Consider the following 9,558-nt stretch of genomic DNA (forward strand, 5'->3'; position numbering starts at 1 on the left):
CTTAATTTGGACATTATGTGAATCTGTCCCATTACTTCTGGTGTCCTAAAATAGGGGGACTATGTATGAAAAGTGTTGTCATTACAAAATGGTGAAACCAATATGTACACAAATACCATCAAATAAAAGCTGAAAATCTTAGAACACATAAACAGGGGGGCAGCATTTCTCCTCACAACAATGTGCATTTTATTGTTAAAATAAACATGCTAGACATTGCAGTGTGGATTTCTTGAAAGCTTCATGAGCATTGTCGCTATGCAATTTACTTTACTTCCTCTGAAACACAGATTTACACAAATTTTACTTGTTACTTTAATTAAGTGACATCAAAAACATTGTTGCTATGCAATTTACTCTTCCTTTGAAACACAGTTATTTTAAGCTGTCGCTTAGAAATAACTCAAGCCAAGACCAGAACAATCAAACTCTAACCAGTAGGCCATCAGCCCATCCCAATGTTGTAAAGTAAGAATGTCTCCAGTGTAGCCCAAACTCAGCATAGTATAATTTAGTGTAATAACACTCACCATTGACAAGTTGACTCTAGGAATGGTTGTCCCCTTCTAAACAAAGAGTAGTTGGGTGGTCTCATTTAAACATCTACACCCAGAGCTGTCTTTCATCAGAATAGAAGAGAGCGGGACTGGCTGCATACACAGTGAAAGTGATGAGGGCGAGTCTGAGTCAGACAGTATTGGCTATACGTCAGTCACCAGCTCTGACCTACATTTACCACATTGGACAATGACCAATTCCTGCCGCATCAGGCCCCATCCAGCTCAATTGTATATCACAGGGTTCATTATTTGGTAACAGTCAGGAACAGAGGCAGTATGTCCTCTGTGGCTCAGTTGGTAGAGCATGGTGCAAACAACGGTTAGGTTGTGGGTTTGATTCCTGCTGGGACCATATATACTGAAATGTATGCACTCACTGCAATGTAAGTCGCTTTGGATAAAAGCATCAGCTAAATGGCATATATGTCCAGTTTAATCTTTAGACACTGATAAAAGTATGATCATTTTTCATTATATTTAATTTACAGAACTCAGACATCATATTTTTCTTCACAATACAATGTGCCTAAAAGCCTAATCCAGTCTGTAATTTATATTTTTTATTTTTGTGTTATTTCCTATGCAAATCATAGACCCTATAACAACAAAGATATTAATTCTGAAATCACATTAACTATTATCCTTGCACTCAGATCGACTCAATTCAACTTATTTAGTAACTTGTTTAAGCCATTTTTTCATTTGAGCTAATTTTAGGAGTGCCTTAGCAAAGGGGGGGGGGGGGGGTGAATACTTATTGATTGAAGACTTTCAGCTTTTCATTTTTCATTAATTTGTAAACATTTCTAGAAAGTAATTTTCACTTTGATATTATGGGGTATTTTGTGGAGATCAGTGGTGATCAACATCTCAATTAAATCTATTTAAGTTCAGTAGTAACACAACAAAATGTGGAAAAAGTCCAGGGGGTGAATACTTACTAAAGGCACTGTATATGACAGTTGTATCATACATTCAAAATGCATACTTTGCAATGTTCATGTTTAAGCACAAATTACAATAGAAAAAATGTCACAGAGGTATTATACATTCAGTTATACAGTATATTTCATATCATATACCTCAGGGTATGTTTGTCTTGCTCAAGAATATCAAGCTCTCTTTCAAAAAAATCAGTAATATGTAATGGCTGTTGTACTTAGGCAGAGGACTCAATTGCACGACTCTGAGACACAAACTTAAATCCAAAAGAATAGTCTTTACTTTCAAAAAAGGTTTGGTACACGGGTAGGCAGTCAATAGGTAAAACAGATAATCCAGTAGGGGTTGGCAAAGCAGAGTTCGGTAATAGGTTATCATTCAGAATGCAGGCATATAATCCGTCAAGGAGATGACAACAGGGAACGTCAGGAAACAAGCGAATATCAAAAACCGGGAAAACAAAAACACTAGTAAAGATTGCTGGTAAGCTTGACACAAGGGACAAAGACAAACTGGCACAGAGACAGGGGAACACACAGACTAAATCCACAGGGAAGGATGATGAGGAACAGGTGAAGCCAATCAGAGCGAGGTCGTCAATCACACAGGTGGGAAACACACAAGGACAGGTGGTGAAGTGTCTGAAACGAGAGACAAAGTGAGGAACACAAAAATAAACAGGACACAATAAATGAATAACATGAAACAAAGACAAACATGAAGAAACAGGACGAGACGTTACATCATAGAAATAATAATCAATTTAAAAATCTGCATTGGTGTGGAGTACTGATGGCAGCGATGGTAGAGCTGACGTGCATAAAGATGGCACAGTCTTAGTTTGACATCACTCAGCTCTACCATCGCTGTCATTGCTGTGGAGGACATTATGTAAGTCTGAAAGTTAGCCAAGCTACACAATGCAGAGATGGGATTTACTATTGCAGATTGCCTCAGTATTTCACACCATTTGTATGGAGTTCACGTCCATTAACACAATAATATACATTAGCTTATTATGTTATGACAGTAATTAGATCTATTCTGAATATGTTTTACATATTAGCCTACATATTACAGTATTACTGTCATTTTACAATATTCCCCAAGACTAAAAGCAGCCTTTTCAGACTAAAGATCAATCATAAATTAAAATGATTTTAAATAGCCACTGTAAGATTGACCACTCAGTAAAGACCCTGTAGTCTCTCTTGTCTCTGTAAGGAATGTCCATTTTATCCTTGTAAGTAAAAAAGTAAAAAAATAAAATAAAAAAAAAGGTTCAAGGAATGCCTCTCCTCCTCAAGGATGAGGTAGCTTCTCCTCAGGTTTACAAGGGCTGGGCTGGGCTGTACTGTAACATCCTCTGGACTGTACTGTAACATCCTCTGGACTGTACTGTAACGGATGGTATCAGGACTGTATTGGAATTTTGTTATGTTGTCCTGATACCATCCAGCAGCAGCCCTTGTATCTGTTATGGGTCCCTCCTCCTTAGGGAAAGGATACAAAATCCCACACCTTGAAGGACTATGCAATAAGAATATACAACAATATGGGTGTAACAGTCTTTCAATACTGTAGACTTGAGTACCCTTAACCAAAAGATTGTATTTTCACTTTTGTAGTCATTGTTGCAATGTGCAGGGTGAAGGCCCAAAAAGACCACATTAAATTACATTACAAAATTAAATTTTACCATGAGCTAACTACAGTGCCCTGCGTAAGTAATGTGACAGTAAAGCATTTGCTCTTCTTTTGGCTCTATACACCAACGTTTTGGATTTGAAATCAAACAATTACTATGATGTTAGAGTATAGATTCTGAGCTTTTATTTGATGGTATTAATGTACATATTGGTTTCACCATTTTGAAATGATAACACTTTTTATACATAGTCCCCCCATTCCCTCCATCAGGAAATGAAATCCATGTTCAATTGGATTGATTTGGCCAGTCAAGAACTTTCCACTTTTTGGCTCTGAAAAACTTCATGATTTGCTATGGCAGTATGTTTGGGGTCATTGTCTTACTGTATGATGAAGCGCCATCTAATGAATTTGGAGGCATTTGCTTGTACTCGAGCAGACAAGATGTTTCTGTACATACATTCTGCTGCTGCCGTCAACAGTTACATCATCAATTAAGACAAGTTTGTTACGGTCCCTCCTCCTAACCAACCCTCTGGCACCACCTTGAGGCCCCGGCGATCATCGCTGGAGCGTCCAGCCCCCAGTCGGCAGCGCACCTGCAACCCATCGCCAATCACCTGCCTAGATAAACCCTGCCTGAACTCCACTCCAGTGCCAGAATGTACTGTGACTTATGGTAACTTTCTACGGGACCCGCAGATGCTTCGGCCCTCCAGCGTATCCTTGCTAATTCCTTGTGTCTTGTTTTCCCCTTGTGACTCAACTTGTTCTCCTGTGCCCCTCCAGAACCCTCGTCTCCCTTGGACCCCCTCCCCCTATCCATTCCACGGACCTAGCCCCTACCTGTACTTCGATCCCCAGCCCCTCTCAGCTACTGGACCTCCCACTAACGACCCCTGGACCGGACCCCGACAACCCCCTTGGATTATCCTTCTCTCCCCTACCCCTCTCCCTATTCTTTATTATTAAATTAGCCTCCAGGCTTAACCTCTACTACCCTCTCTGTGTGCCGTCATTTGGTTCTTCAAACGTTCTCGCGTAACAAAGTTAGCTGTTTCTTGTGGCAGCTATACATGCCCAAACCATAACACCCCCTCCACCATGTTTCACAGATTAGGTGGTAAATCAGGTGGCAGATCCTTTTTTCTCAAAACGTTCTTATTCCAATCACTCTGGTTCATGATCATATTCATCTGATTTGTCCACAATAGCTTTTTCCAGACATCTGCAGGCTGTTGTAGGTACTTTTTTTTTTTAGCAAACTGTAACCTGACAATCCTTTTTGAGGACTTGCAGTGAAGCCTCTGTAGTTCGGCTGATGACATATTCTGTGGATGGTAGTCTCTGACACATTCACGCCTACTTCCTGGAGAGATTTCCTGACCTGTCAGAGAGTTGTCTTGGGGTTTTTCTGAATTATGTTAAGCATTCACTGTAGAAGTCCTTGGCCTACCAGGCCGTTTGCGATTGCCGAGCTCACCAGTGCTTTTTTATTTTTTTTTAAGTGTAATGTTTTGACTCTGTTTCTGATTCATTTTCTTCTAATATTTAAGCTTCATAATGGTTTCCCTTGACTTTCATTGAGGTCTCTTTGGTCCTCATATTGACAAACAGCAGACTCCAAAGGCAAACGCAAAGCCTAGAATCAATACTAGACATTGACAGCTATCTTATGCCTGGACAAATTACGTGACGGAACACACCTGTCAAGTCAATTGTCCCATTACTTTGGTGAAATAAAATAAAATCCGAGAATAACATTTTAACCTCATAGTAATTGTTTGATTTCAAATCCAAACTTTTGGAGTGTAGAGCTAAAAGAAGAAAAAATGCTTAACTTTCCCATCACTTACGCAGGGCACTGTATATTACACAGCCAATCAAGGATTGCACATGTTTTATTTAGATGCTATAACAATAGCCTAAATGTAGCCTGACTGTGGTCAGCCATCTATTGTAACAGTCAGACAGGTGAACCCAAGTGCAGAACACAGACTAAGAGCCAGGATCAGTGAAACCCCAAGCTGGGGTGTATTTATTAAGAGAAGGCTGACTGAGCCAATATGTAGACAGGTAGTCCGGTAAGGGTCAGGCATGCAGGGGTCAAACAGGTAAGCTGGCAGGCAGACAGGCAGAGTTCCGGCGGGTAATCAGGTTGGCAGACAGGCATAGGTCTAGTAGGCAGGCGGGCAGTTGTACACACAAGAGGTCAGGCAAGGAAGCGGGCAGTCATGCAGGGGAACAGGCAGGTAGGCGGATAGTCGTCTAGGCAGTGTTCAGGTAAGCAGGCAGGAGGGTCAGGCAGGGAAGGAGGGTCGGTGGCAGGAGGGAACTGTGGACACAGGAACAAACAAGGTAAGGAGGCTGGAAATGCTAAGAAGCAGAAACTAGGAATTATAGCTAGAAGCATGACTAACAATGAACTGATGTTATGATCTGGCACCGGGTATTTATGCTATGCAAATGCTGGTAATGAGAATGGGGAACAGCTGGTCAACTGACTCCTGCACACCTGACACCACTCCTGAAATCAGCCTGACTGGTCGAGAGAGAGAGAGAGAGAGAGAGAGAGAGAGAGAGAGAGAGAGACTGCCCTCTACCTGGGCGTGACATCTATTGAGTGTTCTTTTGTTTTCTCTGTTGTTGCCTGACAAACATGGACAAATGTAACAAAAGTACAGTATGAAGAGCAAATGATTAAATATGGAAAAAAGGCTTGTTAAATCAATACTGATCAATTCGTTTCTTCAGTACTGCATATTGTTCAGGTGTATTGGCCAAAGAGGATTGAAGTATATCCGGGGGCCTCATGCACACAATATTTTAGAAGGGGCCACACACATAATTGTGATGAACCGGCGTGTCGCAATTGGCGTCACAAAATCACAGACTGATTGCTCACACTTGCGGCTGCTCATGAACTCTGTCCGAGACTCTGAGGGACTTATAAAAAGACAGCCAGGAGATGAGGGGGTCTCTGAGGAGCTAGTTGCTTGTGAGCACGATATGGCCAGGTTGCCCACACAAGCAAACTTGGTCTAGCGCTCTAATCAAGGAGGGGTGGTGGCCGTTCGTGGGTATTTAGGCCCACCGATGGCGAAGACAGATAGAGAGGGGAGTTGTGCTAGGACAGGGGGAGCTTAGTTAGTATTGGGATGTAGGAGTGCACCTGTGCCGCTCCCCAGAAAATAATTTGGAGCGTCCGGCCTGCTGCTGTGCGTTCTTTGTTCCACTGCTCAGACGGTTCCCCCACAGGCCCCCACAGACAACGAGCAGGGTCGGGACAGTGGTACCAGCGCAGACCCCGGGGGAGGGTCGCACCTGATGTGCCAGTTAAGTAGGAGTGTATTTAGGATTTATGTTCTATGTTGTTTAGTTTGTCAAGTTTCAGTCTTGTTGGGGGCGCTTAGTGGCGTAGCACACTAATGCGCTTACCACATAATTGCAAGGTTCCTGGTTCGATTCCGAACCCTCGACCTATCTTGCATGTCATCCCTCCTCTCTCTCCCATCCTTCCTGTCAGTCTCTACTGTCACTATCCCAATAAAGCAGAAATGCCCTAAAAACATATTTAAAAAAAATCATAAATAAAAAAAACTTTCAGTCCTGTTAAATGTGTACCCTTTTAGAATATAGCTAGGGGTGTGGGAGGGGACAGAACAGCATTCAAGGTTGTTGCCTCATCACTGGAATAGATTGTTGAAGCTTGTTGCCAGGGCAGAGCCCTTATAGTGTGTTACCACCAGAGCCCGTATAGTGTGTTACCACCAGAGCCCTTATAGTGTGTTACCACCAGAGCCCTTATAGTGTGTTACCACCAGGAAGAGCCCTTATAGTGTGTTACCACCAGAGCCCGTATAGTGTGTTACCACCAGGAAGAGCCCTTAGAGTGTGCCGTGCTTCTGATGTTTTACAGGTTATTAGACTGGCCCCCAAACCCTATTCATGTGTGCTGTGTGTAGTGCTTATCCCACCTAGTGTGATCTTGGTTATTGCATGTTTCAACCCCAGGTCCAAGTGGTGTCGAGTAGGCCACATGCCATAGCTTAGTAAACCCAGTCCATGCTCCTGCTGTTCTATGAATTATTTTATTTTATATAAAATAAAAGTGATTATTGTTTTTCTACCTCTGTGTTGTGTGGTGGTGTGTGACCTCAAGCGTTGGACCTACCTCAAAATGCTAAAAGCCACACTGTGGACATTTTTTAACTTTTATACTTTTTTAGCCTTGCTTTTACTTGGGTGCTAATCTCATGCTCATGCTTTTGTTTTTTATATATATATATATTATTTTACTACATTTCAGCTTTTATTTACCATGCATTAATTTCTATATTGTCCTCACCTGTTCTCTGTTTGTACTGTTTTAAACCCCTATGACTGTTATAGAGTTTATTCTCTTATGTTTGGTCTTGTTGTCTTTTAATTGTTTTTATTCATGTTCCTGTAAAGCGCATTGTGTTACATCCATGTATGAAATGTGCTCTCTCTCTGTGATTTGGTTTCATCCTGTATATGACTAGTTAAGGTTCTCTCGCGGTTTGAACTATTTTCATGGTCTCTCCAATGAGAAGAAAGAAGGGTGGTTCCTTGACTGTCAGGGAACGCCCCTTGGACACTGATCAGATCCCCCCTCAATCAGACCCTTCTGATGACCTGTGTCAGGATATATCCAACTCAGGTGTACAGATGGCTCGGGTAGTGTTCAGGGTGCTCAGATGCTCTGCATGGCTTGTCATTTCCGAGTTTTGATATTGTGTAATAATCAGAATTATGAGTGTATCTCGAATGGAAGCACTGCCTTGATCTAATCACATATAGATCAATGATAACCTCAAGACAGGGATGCATTTTTAGAAGTATTTAAACAGGGCCTAGGAGTTTTGAGGACAGCTGGCAACAGCAGTGATTTAAGCACACCAAACACAAACCAGGGTCTTATTTAGCTTGTTGTTTATAGTAATTAAATGTTCTGTATACAACATGTATATGCCAGCTTCCCTGTTTGACCCCTGCCTGCCTGACCCTTACTGGACTACCTGTCTACATATCGGCTCAGTCAACCTCTTAATAAACACCAGGTGGGGGTTTCACTGATCCTGTCTCGTAGTCTGTGTTCTGCACTTGGGTTCACCTGTCTGACCGTTACAGTACGATCTGGCCATGGAACCGAACCCAGCAGACACAGCCTCCATTTTATGAGCCATCTCAACCCAGGGTTCGATCATAGGACAACACTCACAGGCTCTGACTTCTCTCGCGGAACATTCTCCGGACGAGAGGGTCGTATGGAACGACTGGAGGAGGCTATGATAGACATAACCAGAAACCTGAAGGAACTTTCCGTTACCGTCAATAGCTTTAGTTCACCCTCCAGCACCTGTAAACCTTCCACAGTTTTTAACATGCCTGCTCACTCGCCACCTGTTACGGACTCTCTTCCCCGCAGAGAACCCTCTATTTCTCCGCCCAAGCGCTACAGTGGAGATCTTGGGTCATGTCATGGTTTAGCCATTTTAAGGTTGCAAGTACACTTAATGCTGGTTTCACAGACAAGGCTTAAGCCTAATCCTGGACTAATTCACACTTTCAATGGCAAATTGCCACTGAGGATGCTTTTTAGTCTAGGACTAAAACACACATTGCCTTGTCTGACACTAGCCTTGTCTGTGAAACCGGCCCTTAATCTACTTACTACTACACACACCTGCTTATTACCATAGGTTTACTCTGGATCATGTTAATTATCTGTGCCGTATTCAACCTTGACACTCTACTGCTATGCGCTGATCAGCTTCAACGTTTAGGACTGTATTACCCCAGTCTGTTGTACAAATAAATGGATTGACCATCTTGGCCTGTATCATTTTCCCCAGTAGCTTTGTTACCAGATTTATTTATCAGTTACACCCCCCACCTCATGATAACATTACTTATTTTCCATAAAGACCTGACTGTGTCTAATACTGCTACAGAGTAGGTTAACAGGTAGAATTGCAAGACTTTTTTATGCTGTGTTTGTTAAATTTTTGGTCAGACCATCTAGGCCTCATCATCATATTGGTGATGGTGGTAGTGGGGCCTTTTTCTGTAATAGAAAAACAAGAAAGAAAAATGAATTAATCAATGAAACCATTAGAATGTTACTGTGGATACTCAGAGGCTGTTATGTTATAAAGCTTAAGAAGTAGCATAAGTGTGATGTTAAAGTGTTGAGAAAGTAAATACCTCCCACGGTGGCTCCATTAGGAGAGATGGGAGTCCCTCTGTCATTCAGGCCTTAGAATGGGAGAAGGTGGAACAGGCTTCTTCTGTAAAAGAGAAACATTAACAACAATAAGAAACAACTAACAGTAACACAGTTGAACCATTAGGAATCAGAACACTGTTTTTTGCTCCAAAA

Source organism: Argentina silus, assembly GCF_951799395.1.
Source record: "Argentina silus genome assembly, chromosome: 1".
NCBI classification, from domain to species: domain Eukaryota; kingdom Metazoa; phylum Chordata; class Actinopteri; order Argentiniformes; family Argentinidae; genus Argentina; species Argentina silus.